Below are 16,172 nucleotides of genomic sequence, written 5' to 3' on the forward strand. Positions count from 1 at the left end.
TCCAGTTGTGTGACTCTTAAGAGAAGTAATTCAACTGCTTCAGGGTCAGATTATTTTTTATCCATCAATTAGAATAGTTGATGACAAATGTCAAAGTCTTCCACACATTCTTCGTTATATTATTATTCAACTTTTTCTTAATGGAGATATCAGGCCCTCCAATTCTACTTACATTGCATTTTAGCACTGTTCACCTCAACAAACAAATCAATGGATTTTTAAAGGGATGACATCAATAATGCTTGTTTAAGTGGCTCATTGACCCATCTGAACCTGCTTTAGATAATTCCTGAGAGGGGTTAGACTTCTCCAAAACCAGCTTATTGAAAGGGCTCCACAGTGGTTTTGTTTGTTTATTGCTTTTCTAAAACAAACATAAAAAGCATATAGAAATAAAAGCACAAATTATATTTGGTGTTTGTAGCGTTCAGTCCTGCAAGTTTTTAAATCCCTAGGGAGTATGGGGGAAAAGCAGTGCATATACATACTAATAAGCACAGTGACTTATTTGGACTTTTCTTGTTTCTGAGTAACTAATAATCTGGCATTGCTGAACGAATAAATGAATGAGGCATATACAGCAGGATTCTGACACTCCCAGGTTATAGACTATGTGTAACCCTAACCTTATAGTGATGCTTAAGAGCTGGGAACATTTCATTCAACGTTTATTTACATGCAATACCTCTGGTTGGAATTGTATTGGAGAGTAGGCAGCATAAACTATGCCTCTCCAATCTTGTGCTATGCCTCTCCAATCTTGTGAGATAATACCAGTGGACAGGTAGATGTCAAAGTCCACTCATATAACAAGATGGAAAAAATATAAGTTGTAACTATAGTAATGCCTGTGCATTTACACGGGCAGTCAGTAAGACTGTCTTCGCAGGTCATGCCAAGGAAATTCCAGACTTGCTCTCATTATATTCCAGTATTCTAGTTCTAATGCTAGTGGATAATTTACAATCTGTTGGAGAAAAAACTAGTATAAGATATGGGCAGGACTTAAGGTCTCAAAACCCTGGAGTGTAGTGGACGTTGCTACAGTAGCTTGGGCATGTTCCTGTGAGCTGTGTGTGTGACACCTGCAGGGTTCTCACATTTACTCAAAAGCCTTTCAGGGGCTTCCCTGGTGGCGCAATGGTTGAGAGTCCGCCTGCTGATGCAGGGGACGCGGGTCGTGACCCGGTCCGGGAAGATCCCTACATGCCGCGGAGCGGCTAGGCCCGTGAGCCATGGCTGCTGAGCCTATGCGTCCGGAGCCTGTGCTCCGCAACAGGAGAGGCCACAACAGTGAGAGGCCCGTGTACCAAAAAAAAAAAAAAAAAAAGCCTTTCAGTTACATGAGATTTCTAGGTTTTTAGGGTTGGAGCATGTCTTCCATAATTAATAGTTTGTTTCTTAACCAGAGTTATTAGTAAAGGAGGTCAATAAATACATGTGAAGAAATACATTTTGATGATAATGGGGAGATTAAAAGAAAATGAATCTTTTACCTTCCCTTCTGTTTACCTATGGGGAACTTATCCTACATTTGTTGCCCTAAAAAAAAAAAATCATAATTTTACCATAGAACATTAAAAATTAGACTATAACTGATATGAATATTACATTGCTATGCAATTAAGAATGCATCCTTCATAGAATGCAGAAAACATTCATTTTCTATCATTACACATAAGGAAAATTTTCAAAAATCAAATCGCCTCACGAGCAGTTCTTAAAAGATGATTAAACCTGTTGGTATATAAATTAGCAATGCTGTCACTTCCCAGGCTCACTCACTATTTCTTTTATAGTTTGATTGCTAAATGCTGCCATGCTAAATGGTGTCTTGGCATTAGAATCATGATCAAATTATGGGAATAATAAGTCCACATGCTAGAGATCATTTTGACTAAAATTAAAATTTCACTAAAATTTTGTTTCTGGGCTAGAGTAATCTCCTCAAAAACCAAGAAAAACTTGTACATATGTTAGCATTGTTCTGAAAAAAGTTTTTTTACTCTAAAGCATATACTTGCTAGGCATACTTGTATAGGAAACACATCATTTTATAGATTCATTCTTCCCTGAGTCCATGATCAAAATTCTCAGTAGCATCAATAACAAAGCATTATACTGAATAATATAAAATTAAATGTTAAAAATATTTTTCTTAATGTATAAAATCAAATGACTTACTGCCATTCTCAGTAATACTAAATGATTTTTGAATGCTGACAAGGAATTTGGCACTTAATTAAAAACTCTACAAAGGTAAACATATTCCCTAGTGAACTGCAATGCAAATAGAACTTAAACACAGGCATTTTAAAGAGATTGGAAGGCCCCTTTTAACCAATGATGTATAGTAAACAGTTTTTCCTGAAGCACTGTAAAAGAATGAATATATATATATACACCTATATGAATATTAAGAGCTTAGATTGCTATCTCATTGTTTCCTAACATAACAAATCTAAAAACACAAAAGTGAATAAAATAAAACAACTTCCATTTTTATTAATCTTTTACATCATTTTAACACCATGGAAAATAACTCTCTTTGTATTTTAATGTGCAAATATGAATAAGATGGTAAGTGTTAGGACTGCTTTTAAATGTAGGTTACATAAAAACAAGTTACTCGAGCTCATATTCACACAAATAAATCCAAACCTTTTAGCTATAGACTTTATAATGTGAAACAATTTTTTTAAACTAGAAGTAGAGTTTATACATATAGAAAACTGATCATAACATGAATTTCAACTAAATTGCTTTTGAAAGTGTTTCTTATTAAGCTAGCAAAACAGTATTTTAAGGCTCCATTTCGTTTAAAATGTTAGCATTTCTTATAAAGTTCAGAATTTCAACAGCTGTCAGTTAAACATTATATTAACACTAGATCTAAAAATACAACTGCAAATTATCTACAAGACAGCTTTGGTGCATCACAGATGTGACAGTAACAAGTTTTCAACATAATGCAAAATCCAACTCTAAGCTCCCCACTGAATCCTACATGGAATTCTAAACTAGCTGACAAACAACAAGAATCAGGCAACTCACAGATATTTTAAACGATGATCAGACTCTGAGAAGGTGTAGAAAGATTTTAAATATATGTCAATTCTGATTTTTTACTGAATACAATGAAGAGTTTTATGATCAATGTTTTCCTGAGGTATCTGATCATACTAAGTCATGATAAAAACAAAAATAAATCCATTAATGATCTTTAGAGCATAAACTTCTCTCCTCTTTGCTTGATGCAGTCCCCCACCTCTTTTGGCTGTCTCTTTTAAGATATCTTCCAAGACCCTGAAGCAGGTTTACTATTGGTCCACATCCTACGTCAAAGCATGATCTCATCAGAATTCAGTTCATTGGCTTGTGAATAACAAAGCCTGTTTCAGTCTGAAAGGCTGTGTCTACACAGCACAAAAAGGGAGAATCCAGTATTCTCCAATTAACTTGGCAAATATTGACTGCTAAGCTCATTAAATCAAATTTCCAAATTGGTTTTGTGATACAAGATACAACCCAAGAATATGCCTTAATAGATTTACAGCGATCTTTCAGTGTTTTTTAAGCTTTTAAAACTAAATAATCCTCATTTACATCTTCTTTAGCTGAGGAATTTTTTCATTCTAAAAACAACATCATTTAATCAACCTTCTTTATAGGCACTGAAGCTTAGAGCTCTAGACTCTAAAAATATCTACATAATTTATAACTTTCATAAAGAAGAATGCCATTTAAAACTTTTATGTAATATAGGTATTAGTCTTGCCATTGACTTAGAAGTGAAAATCATCTGTGAGTATAATGCATAAAAATATGGGCAGTATTATCAGAAGTACGGAAAGTAGGTACACATAATAAATCTCAAAGGTTTTTCAATGTCCTAAATACCATAAAATTACCAACTCAAACCCTCCCACAGACTTTCAATCTCCCTCTATATTCCCACCATTAGAATTACCAATACAAAGTTGCCCAAGGTCTTTTCCATTTCAAACTTGACCATGGTTTTGTAAGATATTATGGAGAGACTCAAGTTCATGCTAGTGAGAGCAGTGTAAAGGTGACAGAGTTGATGGGTGGGTGCTGTTAGAGTTAAGAGGAAAGGAGCAACCATAAAAACTAAGTTTCATAGAAAAAAATGGCTGTTCATGAACAATTACATAAAGATCAGAATTCTTATCAATGCCAGGTAAATGACAGTTGAGGATTATTTGTGTACTAATGACCTTTGAATAATCTCTTTCATTTTGCTAACTTCAGCAGTATGTAGATCTATCTGTATCTAGGCGATACAATGTAATCCTGAGAATAAAGTACCTAGAAAGCAAGGGAAATGGTAACACTGTACAACTCCTCAAAAAATGAACTGCTATTAAAAAGTTGTAGAAAAACCTCACAAACTCAGCTGTCAGTCATCACCCTCAGGTGTTGGTAATAACTGCAACCTGAAAATCATTTTTAGTGCACACAGTACTGCAAATACTGAGAGAACCACAAAAGGTATAAATGTCATGGAAAATAAAATGTCAATGGCTGATTCAGAGTGTGCATTTGCAGACAAGCGTTTAAAAGGCAAGAGCTCCTACCACTGAGAAGCAAGCAGAAAAGAACAAGAAGAGGAGGAGCAGGAAGGAAATGAGGAATTGGGGGGAGGAGAAAGATAATGAAAAGACAAAGAGGAGGAGGAGGAGGGAGAAGAAAACAGCAGCAGCTGGGCGGTGGAAAAGGAGCAGTGTCCTTAGAGCTAATGGATTCCTGAAGAAGGCAGCTAGCAGCACAGCCACTGGCAATGGGAAAGGCTGACTTGAAGGACAGATATCCCAATAGAGAAAAAATGGCCAGTGAACAACCTGAACAGATCCAGGGAGGGAAAAACCGGCCTGACATATCTTGAGGGCTCCTAATATGCACTGTGCCATGTGAAGCCGTAATTCAAGTAATTATCCAGTGAGCGCCACTTCATGCCGGGCAAGTAGAAATAAGGTTCAGCTTCAGATGGCAAAGCAGTTACCCTTTGGGAGGCTGTGAAGCAGTAGATGGAGCAGGATGCCACGCATATAGAGGCATCTCCGTAGGATACTATTGAAGAAGGAGGAGGAGCTCTCTGGTATGCAGAGGGAATGGCACCCCCTGGAGCTGTGAAATGCAGCAGCCTTGGCAGGCACCTAATCCTGGTGCCTGGGAGGGGCTAGGAATGATTTCACAAAGAAGGTGACTGCTCACCTGGATCTGAAAGATAAGGAGATAGAGAAGAGGGAAAGGGATATCGCTATTAGAATAGCACATGCGAAGGAAATGAGCTGTGAGAGGCTTGGGCTGCTTGTGTGACTACATGTAGCTCCCTGTGACAGGAGAGTAGGATAATCAGAATGGACTGGCTGGAGACGAGGCTGGACAGGCGGGTAGGGGCAGGGACAAGAAGGCCTTGCATGTCACACTTGTTTGCATTTTTCCTGATGCTCTCAGCTCTTCTAAACAAAGTGCCACAACCACTGAGAGTTATTTATCTTTACACATCTCACAATAATATTCTCAAAATACAACCCTGTTAGAGCATATTACTAAGAGGGATTTTCTTTTCTTTAAGTATAGTTGATTTACAACGTTTCAGGTGTACAGCAAAGTGATTCAGTTATACATATATATCTGTTTTTTTTTCCATTATAGGTTATTACGAGATAATATAGTTCCGTGTGTTATACAATAGGTCCTTGTAGTTTATTTATATATTTTTTAAAGATGATGTTGGGGGTAGGAGTTTATTAATTATTTATTTTTGCTGTGTTGTGTCTTCGTTTCTGTGCGAGGGCTTTCTCTAATTGTGGCAAGCGCGGGCCTCTCACTATCGCGGCCTCTCTTGTTGCGGAGCACAGGCTCCAGACGCGCAGGCTCAGTAATTGTGGCTCACGGGCCTAGTTGCTACGTGGCATGTGGGATCCTCCCAGACCAGGGCTCGAACCCGTGTCCCCTGCATTAGCAGGCAGATTCTCAACCACTGCACCACCAGGGAAGCCCCTTTGTAGTTTAGTTTATATATAGTAGTTTATGTCTGTTAATCCCAAATTCCTAATTTATTCCCCCCTCCCCTTTCCCTTTTAGTAACCATAAGTTTTCTAGGCCTGTGAGTTTATTTCTGTTTTGTAAGTTCATTTGTATCATTTTTTTTTAGATTCCCCATGTAAGTGATATCATATATAGATAGTATTTGTCTTTCTGTGTCTGACTCACTTCACTTAATATGATCATCTCTAGGTCCATCCATATTGCTGCAAATGGCATTATTTCATTCTTTTTATGGCTAAGTAGTATTCCATTGTGTATATATATATATATATATATATGTATATATATATATACATATATATATGTATATATATATATACATATATATATATATGTATATATATATATCACATCTTCTTTATCCATTCATCTATCGATGGACATTTAGGTTGCTTCCATGTCTTGGCTATTGTAAATATTGCTACAGTGAACATTGGGGTGCATGTATCTTTTCGAATTAGAGTTTTCCTCTTTTCTGGATATATGCCCAGGAGTGGATTGCTGAATCATATGGTAGTTCTATTTTTAGTTTTTTAAGGAACCTCCATACTGTTCTCCACAGTGGCTGCACCAATTTACATTCCCACTAACAGTGTAGGATTCCCTTTTCTCCACACCCCAAGAGGGATTTTCTTAACCATGTCATATATTCTCTGTTTACTAAGGAAGATGCAAACATAACATGCTTTAAAAAGATTTCCAATTTTTTATGAAAGTAAAAATTTTTGAAAGTAAAGGGTTAACTTTTAGTTTTGGATTCTCACGCTTCAGGAACACCAGATTAACATAATATTGCTATAAATTCAATGATCAGTGTAATTATGGAACACATTCGAATTTTAATATGTTTTCATATTGGGTTATAGCAAAAGACTCTCAAGCCATGTACTTTAAAGTGCTTCTAGGAATATATTTTATAGGATTTGAGAGCAGAATCCAACCCATTGCATGGATGCATAACAGCTGGAATGCAAGCTCCAAGAAGGTAGAAACTGTGTTCACCGCAATATCCTCTGCAGATAGTAGGAGCTCAGGGACTCTGGTTTTGCTTTGTGCACTGTAGGATGAATGGCAGCCTCCAGTGCTATATAGTACACAATCTGTACAACCATATGCTATAGCTCTCTAGATATTAGATATGCCCCCCCCACACACACACAACTTACGTATTGGACAAATCATCACATTTCATACAAACTTAGAAAACAGTCATTTAATTTTCAACTGATAAATGAAGCACCTAAAAGTGTTCGATTCCATGCTAATGTTACAAAAGTTTAAACCCACTGAGGACAAAAAATGTATTTTATTAGTCTTTGTACTCCTGACATGTAGTGAATTTTCAGTGAGTGTTCAGTGAATGAATTAAAAAGATTGGCATTTCTGTGGTTCTAAATGCAGCTGATGGAGGGTGTACTAGAGTTAACTAAGTAATTACTAGAGTCACTACTAGTTACTCCATTTTTGTTGTTGATTTCTGTGACCCTTTCTGGCCTGCCTCAACCTCAACCTGTCATCTTTCACGTTTGCTGCTCATTTGAAAAGATAATCTACATAATCTGACTTAAAAGGACCACTTTTGGCCAAGAGCATACGACTGCCTGTACCTTCCTGCAAATGTTTCCACCCAGGTTCTTGAAGTTCATTTGTAGAACAACATAAGGCATAAAATCTTTAAAGGCATTTACTTGGACTCTCATTGCTGTCTGCTTCCTCTACCCCCATTGCTAACCCCCAGCCCATTTTATTGATAGAGTATTCTCACACTGATAGAAAATAAACACCGTACAAGCCATTGAAGGCTTCGTATGAGTAGAATTGATTTTTCATCAGCATTTCCTATTTGATTTCTTCACCCGGTACTGTGGAGATTGTTTGAAATTGTACTATCACCAACAGCAGGCTCAAAGCAAAAACTATAGATGTAAAATGTAGTCACATAGGGGCAAAAAAGGGAAAGAACAAGACCTGAGGCCAAATTATCTATCTCATTTCCTCCTACTTGCTAATTTAAAATTTGCTTAAGGATCATGACTTTTGATGCACTTCTTACACAATTATCCGACCTCTGTCATGAAAAGAGAAAGGTATGACACGTAAAACAAAGAAGCAGCCATTGCTAGTGGTGAAAAAATAGAAAAGGGAGCAAGACCAGTCTGTCAAATGTAATCACCTTAGTGAGGCTCTCTGAACTCTGCTGTCCTTTACTGCCAGGTTAATGGAAGCCTCCCTGGCCTTAGAGGAGAGACAAAGAGTGAATAGTAAGAGCAGCCATGAAGTAAGAATATTCAATGTCATTGGACTTCAGATGGTCATTTCTAGCAATGAATGAGTTCAGGGGCAACCACATCACCTCTTCATTCTGCTAACGCCGAAATGTGTCAGATCCAATGCCAACACGGGCATATGCTGCAGTCCCCACTCCACCCTGCCATGTTAGAAACAGTCTACAAGTGAGCTTAGAAACGCTCAGTGAATATGATGCTGGGCCAAAGGGGTGGTGGAAGAGAGTAAAGCGGGTGGGGTGCAAAGTACCACAAAACCGAAGGTCATTTAAATTTCAGGAAGTTCAAGGGCAGGATAATGTTTATTTTCTTCACATCTGGAAGGGTGTGTCATTTTTTCATTCATTCCAGAATTTCAACGGAAGAATTTCATTCTGTTAAAATGCCATTGCTTAAAAAAAAAAACAGGTTAATTGGTTAAGTTGGCTGTTCAACAGTTAAGGTAGTTAAGGTGACAGGTATTTTGGAATAAGATTTAAGATTAAGATTTCCTCTTCCAAGGGGGGGAAATGTGCTTAAAGTATTTAATGTATACAATAAAACTGGTATGAAAAAGGGCAACTTGTCATTGAAAAGCAAACAAACAAACAAAAAACCCCACAGGAAAAGAGGAAGAGACAAAGATCTCATTGAATTATTAACTTCTAAGATCTGGTTTAGGCAAAATCAATTTTTAAGAACTGCACAGTTGGCAAATATTCTCTCAGTATGTAGTGAATGGCCAAAGGATACATCTGCTGTTTCTCCAATTGAGAAGAAGAGCATAGCCTGCTGTTAGGAACCTCTTGACTACGATTTGCATTTTTAGTGATAGTTTAGGAAGGTCTTTGCAAAATAACCCTTTCAGCAAAAGCATAAATTTCTATTTAATCATATGCAAAGGCAGAATAAATAACTACTTACTGGCATCGTGTGAAAAACATTTATTCAATAATATTTTAGGGGCAAATATATAAAATGAAGTCTATATCACCATTATGGAGACCAAACCAGGAAGGACCTCTTTAAATCCCACTGGATTGCATTTGGTGTCATACTGATGTGATTAGACACTCAACTTCTCCAACTAGGATGCAGCTGCCTTGATCAGAGCAATACCTACATTGTAGTATCTGTCCTTGAATCTTCAGCACGCAGGCTGGAAGAATACCCTCGTGACTATCTTGCAATTTATATCTGTCCGTTTTAATATTTTGGAACACCCTATTCTTTACGTAGTGGAAAGAGAAAAAAGAAAACATCAGGAGGATTGATAAACTTTTATTTTGTGCTCTTTGGTGTTGGAATATCTAAATTCTGGAAATGCATTTGTATAGAACATTCCTAGTTAGTGCTCTTCAACTGAAACATCAAAAGAATATTTCTATCCCCTTGGTTTTCTTAAAGTACAAATATGAGCTAGACAAGAATTTCTGAGTCACCAAACAGGCCAAGTGGGACAAGGTAAATTTGCTCTTGCATCCCTCCATGTCTTCCTTTGTTTCCATCTTCTTCTTTCTCTTTTTAGAACATGCTTCTGTCTGGGGCATTTTAGCTACTCATGGATCTATACTTCCAGGCTCCCACCTCAGACCTGCTGTCCTGACCCTCTCCTCCCTTGAAACCAATGCTTCCTTTGTCTTGAGTCTTCTGATAACTCTTGCTTCTCTACTAATGATTTTGATTCAAAGGTTTATCTTTCACAGTGAGCATATTAGGCAATGGGAGAAATATTTTGTCCAAGAAGTCATCCCAATGATCACTGAATCACCTCATCCACCTTGGCTGCCTGTTCTGGAGCACAGGCTCCATTTATCTCTATGCAGTAGCAGAGCTCCTGCCATTCTTTATTTGGTTCTCTTCACAAATTAAACTTTTTGATGCCCACAATGGATCTGGCATAAGCTCATTGGCACAGTCCCACTTGAAGAAGTTCACATTCTCAACAGCAAAATCAAGCTGCTTCAGAATACTAACAAAATTGGCAAATCAAATTCCCTCCAATAATTAAACACACATGAAAAGCAAATGGTTGTTGACCTCTTTTGTTGGCATCCATGATTTTGGATAATTTCCTGGGATGGTATTTGCCAAATGCAGATTTGAGTCTTTGTGTGTGTGTGTGTGATAATGGGTACTTTAGGAAAGCTTATTTAAATGGGAGACATTAATATAGACTGGGGAGACAATAGCCCTAGAAAACGATGCATTCTGGGCAATGGTGGACAGAAGCAGGAAACCTTCTGCTTATGGACAGTGAGAAATAGCTGCTAATAATTCCACTAATAAAACAATGAGGCAGGAAAACTAAGCTGAAGGCCATGACAATATTCATTTGCCAACCAAAGTTCCTTTGGCCAATCACTGATAAAGGTCATCAGCACCATGGAGAACTTAAATTAAGTGTTCTGTATTCAGAACAATTCTTAGTACAGACATTGTATTTACACAACCCAAAATGCCATTTAGAATGAATTTGCCTGAAGGATTTGCAAAGTCTACAATAGGCAAATAGTCTACCTTATTTAAATTTGCTCAGTCCACTAGCCAACCACCCCAATTGTTAGGTCCCTGTTTGTGGAAGATGTTCCTTTTTCATGACAATTCATTTGACTATCCTTCCTATTTGGGGTGGGTGGGTGGAGAGGGTTTGGGGTGGCTGGATTTAGCCAAGACCAATATTGAGTGACCTGAGTGCTAAGTGGTGACTATTTTCACTGTCAAACTGTTAGACTGACACATCCAGTGTAGTACTGAAAATCAGAGTTACAGGCATTTGAGTAGTGAAGATGACTAATACTGTCAGCCTGTCCTGTGTTTCTCTGGAGGGAATAGCTAGCTAAATGGATATTTTTCAGGGAAAGAAAAGGCCTCACAACTGAAATACAATTTTTTTTTCACTGACCAGCCAAGAAGAGTAACAAGGAAAAAGGAGTCTCTGGAAGAGAATGGAGTGCCCATAAAAGCAACTTCAACTACTTTAGTATTTTGCCTAGGGCAAGCTGTAATGGGGGGATAATATTGAAAGAACACATAGGGGTGATTTCAGACCCCAAAGTGGAAATGAAATGCGCAGGCTAAGTAATAGCCAGTTTTCTCAGAATTGCACAGAGTTCTTTATTTACTACATGTCCCAGATATTTTAAATTTATTATACACTGATTTTTATATAGACTGCAGAATGTGTGTATGCATCTATTTACATATAAAAATAATTAAACCAAGTAGCTTACACAAACACACTTTTTTTTTTTTTTTTTTTTTTTTTGCATTACGTGGGCCTCTCACTGTTGCGGCCTCTCCCTGTTGCGGAGCACAGGCTCCGGACGCACAGGCTCAATGGCCATGGCTCACGGGCCTAGCCTCTCTGTGGCATGTAGGATCCTCCTGGACCGGAGCACGAACCCGTGTCCCCTGCATCGGCAGGCGGACTCTCAACCACTGCGCCACCAGGGAAGCCCATACACGCACTCTTAATTAATTAAACTTGGCTAATTCTAAGCCCAAATATATACACATCTTTTTTAAAAAAAATTTCTTCCATTGGATTTGTATAGAATTTTTCGCTCTTAAAAGTCAGAGATAGAAAATTCTATATGAATAAACAAAAAACATTGAATTTCTCTTCATTCTTTCTTAGATTCAAAGTTAAAGGACTAAAGTTTTTTTACATTTATAGTATTATTAGTTCACTACTTTCTTCAAAGAACTATTTTTTAAAAGACCACCCAGAAGTTTCAACTAATTGAGGAAGCAGTCTTCAGCTTACTTAAAAAGAAAGGCTGCATGGGACACATTCGTGGCACCAGTACTCTGTCATATCTGTTCAGGCTGGATATAATGCAAAGGACAATCTTAAATTTTGAAAGGAACTTGGTATTTTCGTTTTGCCCCTAAAACACCCAAAGCAAGAAAATAAGAATTTCTGATACCTTTTTCAGAGAGATTGTTTCATAATTTGAGGTTTAGTAATGCCAGGGAAAAAATGAGCCACCCAAGGAGATCATAAAAGCCAAAATCACAGATGTAGAAACAGGTTTTAGTAATGTGATGAGTTTCTGAGTTTGGGGAAAATATAAGATGTTATTCCAAGTGGATCATTTAGGCCATGGAACTCTCATTAGCTGTTTGGTCATGAGAGAAACATCTGTAAATGGGAACTAAAAGGCGTTACGAAAAGTATTTGATGAATACATTGGGACCTAGAATAAGAAAAATGTTGGGTAATGGTAGAATTAAGTTGGAAATCAATAACAATAACAAAAAGATAAGTGGAATATATCCATGTATTTAGAAACTAAACTACCAACCTCTAAATAACCCAAGGGTCATAGAAAAAAATCAAAAGGAACATTAAAAATTATTTCCAACTGAATGAAAGTGAAGATTCAACATATCAAAATTTCTGGGATGCAGCTGAAGCATTATGTAGTGAAAAATTTGTAACTTTACATACCTACAGTAGAAAAGAGGAAAAGTCCCAAGTCAATGACTTCAGATTCCACCTTAAGAAACTAGAAAAAGAAGAGCATATGAAACCTGATATAAGCAGAAGAAAGAATTATAAAGATCACAGAAATCAATGAAGTAGAAAACAGAAAGAATGAGAAAATCAATGACAACAAAAGATGGTTCTGTGAAAAGATCAATAAAATTGATAAACCTCTATCCAGGCTAATATGATGAAAGATAAACAATTAATAGGACTAACCATACCAAGTGTTGGAAAGGATGTGGAGCAACTGGAACACTCTGTCACACACTGCTGGAGAGAATGTAAAATGACATGATCACTTTGGAAATAGTTTGTCTGTTTATTAAATAAACATAGTTGGATAGTTGAAAACTTTCTGGGTGATGAATGCTTTTATTATCTTAATTGTAGTATTAGTTTTACAGGCATATATACATGCAAAACTTATCATTTGTGCACTTTGAACATGTCCTGTTTATTGCATGTTGATTGTACCTTATTAAATGTTATGTTAATACAATCATCTGTAATTCCAATGGAGATTAATTTTGTTTGCATTTTATTTCATACTTATCCAAACATTTTAGCCAAATATAAATGCTTTTTATTTTTGCTGAGATGGAACAAAATTATATGGCCTTTTTTTTTTTTTTTTTTTTGCAGTACGTGGGCCTCCCACTGCCGCGGCCTCTCCCGCTGCAGAGCACAGGCTACGGACGCGCAGGCTCAGCGGCCACGGCCCACGGGCCCAGCCGCTCTGCGGCACGTGGGATCCTCCCGGACCGGGGCACGAACCCGCGCCCCCTGCATCGGCAGGAGGACTCCCAACCACTGCGCCACCAGGGAAGCCCTATATGGCCTTTTTAAAAGCGATTTTTAGGGCTTCCCTGGTGGCACGGTGGTTGAGAATCCACCTGCCGATGCAGGGGATGCGGGTTCGTGCCCCAGTCTGGGAAGATCCCACATGCCGCAGACCGGCTGGGCCCGAACGCCATGGCCACTGAGCCTGCGCGTCCAGAGCCTGTGCTCCGCAACGGGAGAGGCCACAACAGTGAGAGGCCTGCGTACCGCAAAAAAAAAAAAAAAAAAGAAAGAAAAAGAAAAAGTGATTTTTAAAATTGAATATATAATGGGCATCTTTTCATTTCATTAAATCCTCTTTTACATAGTTTTTAATACCTGCATGTTACACTATTGTATGTGTATGTCAAAAATATTTTAAATAATTACCCATTTTTGGATATTTAAGTATATTTGTATTGTTTTACTAATAAAAAAACATTATTACATAGCTTTAGGTAAATATTTTCTCCAGCTAGATTCTACACCGTGAGGTAACTAAATTAAAATGTATATCCACAGAGTTGTGCAGCCGTCACCGCTATCTAATTCTGAAACATTTCATCACCCCTAAAAGAAACCCTGTACTCATGAGTAGTCACTCCCCATCCCCCCTCCCCATTCTCTGGCAAGTATTAATCTATTTTTTGTCTATGTGGATTTATCTATTCCAGACATTTCATGTAAATGGAATCATACAGTATATGGTCCTTTAATGACTGGCTACTTTCACAGCATAATTTCAAGGTTCACCCGTTCTGTAGCATGTATCAGTACTTCATTCTATTTATGGCTGAATAATAATCCATTGTATAGATTCACCACATGTTGTTTATCCATTAAGCAGTTGATGGATATTTGGGTTATTTTTTCACTTTTTGGCTCTAGTGAATAATGCTGCTATAAACGTCCATATACAAGTTTTTACGTGAACATATTATACACGTAGCAATGGAATTGCAGTTCACCAGTTTATATTTCTACCAGTGATGCATGAGGGTTCCAACTTCTCCATGTCCTCACTAGCACCTGTTATTGTCTTTTTAATTATATTCTCCCTAAGTGGGAGTGAAGTGGTATCTTATTTTGTTTTTTATTTGCCTTTCCATAATGACTAATGATGTTGAGCATCCTTTCATGTGCTTATTGGTCATTTACATATATTCTTGGAAAAAATGTCTCTTCAAATCCTTCTCCCATTTTTAATTTTTTTAAGTGTTGTAAGAGTTATTTATATACTCTAGATACCATATCCTTACTAGATATATGATTTGCAAAATTTCTCCCAATCTGTGTGTTGTCTTTACATTTTCTTGATATTGTCCTTTGAAGAAAAGTTTTAATTTTGATGAAGTTCAAGTTATCTATTTTTTTATTGGTTGCTTGTGCTTTGATGTCATGTCTAAGAAAACATTGCATATTCTAAGTTCATGAATATTAATTTCTATGTTTTCTTATAAGAGTTCTATAATTTTAGCTTTTATGTTTAGGCCTTTGCTCTATATTGAATTAATTTTTGCATGTGATATGAGGTAGAGGTCCAACTTAATTCTTCTGTATGTGGCTACCTAGTTGTCCCAGCATCAATTTTTAAAACAAGTATACCTTCTCCATTGAATTGTTTTGGCACTTTTTTTTTTTTTTTTTGTGGTACGCGGGCCTCTCACTGTTGTGGCCTCTCCTGTTGCAGAGCACAGGCTCCAAATGCGCAGGCTCAGCGGCCATGGCTTACGGGCCCAGCCGCTCTGCGGCATGTGGGATCTTCCCAGACTGGGGCACGAACCCGTGTCCTCTGCATCGGCAGGCGGATTTTCAACCACTGCGCCACCAGGGAAGCCCCTGTTTTGGCACTCTTGTTGAAAAGATGGTACTAATGTTTAAGAATTCTTTGTATATTAAGGATACTGCTCCTTTGGTGTCTGTTGAAGACATTTTCCCTCTATTTTGATTAATAGTGTTTTCTGTGTATGGAAATTGTGAACATTTATGAAACTAAATGTATTAGTATTTTCCTCAATGATTTCTTCTGCCATTATTAGATAAATATTTACTTATATTTCCCCTTAGTAGTAGTTTATGAAAATAATATAAATAGCTTTATATGGTGCTTTACATTTATTGTCATGGTAGATTCTCAGAACTACACACACTATGAGGCAAATACTATCAATCATTCTATTTTAAAATGGATAATGAAACTCAAGGAGCAATTTGCATAATGTACATAGGTGGTCACAGTAAAATCTGAATTGGGATTTAAGCTCAGGTCTGCCTAACTTCATAGTGCAAGCTCCAAAATAACAGAAATAACTTAAATTTGAACTTCATCAGCATGGATATAAAAAGTTGCCCCAATACTTTTCTAATGCGGCAACCTTATACATGATGCTCAATTCTATTTAAGGATTAGCCTCTCTTGATTAAGGGAAATATAACATTTTTAGTGTAGAATATGCTATTTCAAAAATTTTTAAACATGTTTAATAAATTTTCAATCCCTATGTAATATATTAGCTATG

The 16,172-nt window shown here is 37.2% G+C and overlaps 1 protein-coding gene across 2 annotated transcripts in view; it reads right to left on the reverse strand.

The window, feature by feature from the left end:
- HAPLN1 (hyaluronan and proteoglycan link protein 1) overlaps positions 1-16,172 on the reverse strand; it is a 77,535-nt gene that overhangs the window by 41,988 nt on the left and 19,375 nt on the right. Inside the window, exon 1 of one of the 2 annotated variants that reach the window (XM_067031254.1) lies at positions 12,796-12,849. The exons of the other annotated variant lie outside the window; for it this stretch is intronic. The gene's annotated coding sequence lies outside the window, so the exon portion shown is untranslated. Of the gene's footprint in view, positions 1-12,795; positions 12,850-16,172 lie in introns of those variants that run through there. 2 annotated transcript variants of the gene reach the window in all.

The sequence above is a fragment of the Kogia breviceps genome, chromosome 4 (genome assembly GCF_026419965.1).
Source record: "Kogia breviceps isolate mKogBre1 chromosome 4, mKogBre1 haplotype 1, whole genome shotgun sequence".
Classification (NCBI taxonomy): Eukaryota; Metazoa; Chordata; class Mammalia; order Artiodactyla; family Physeteridae; genus Kogia; species Kogia breviceps.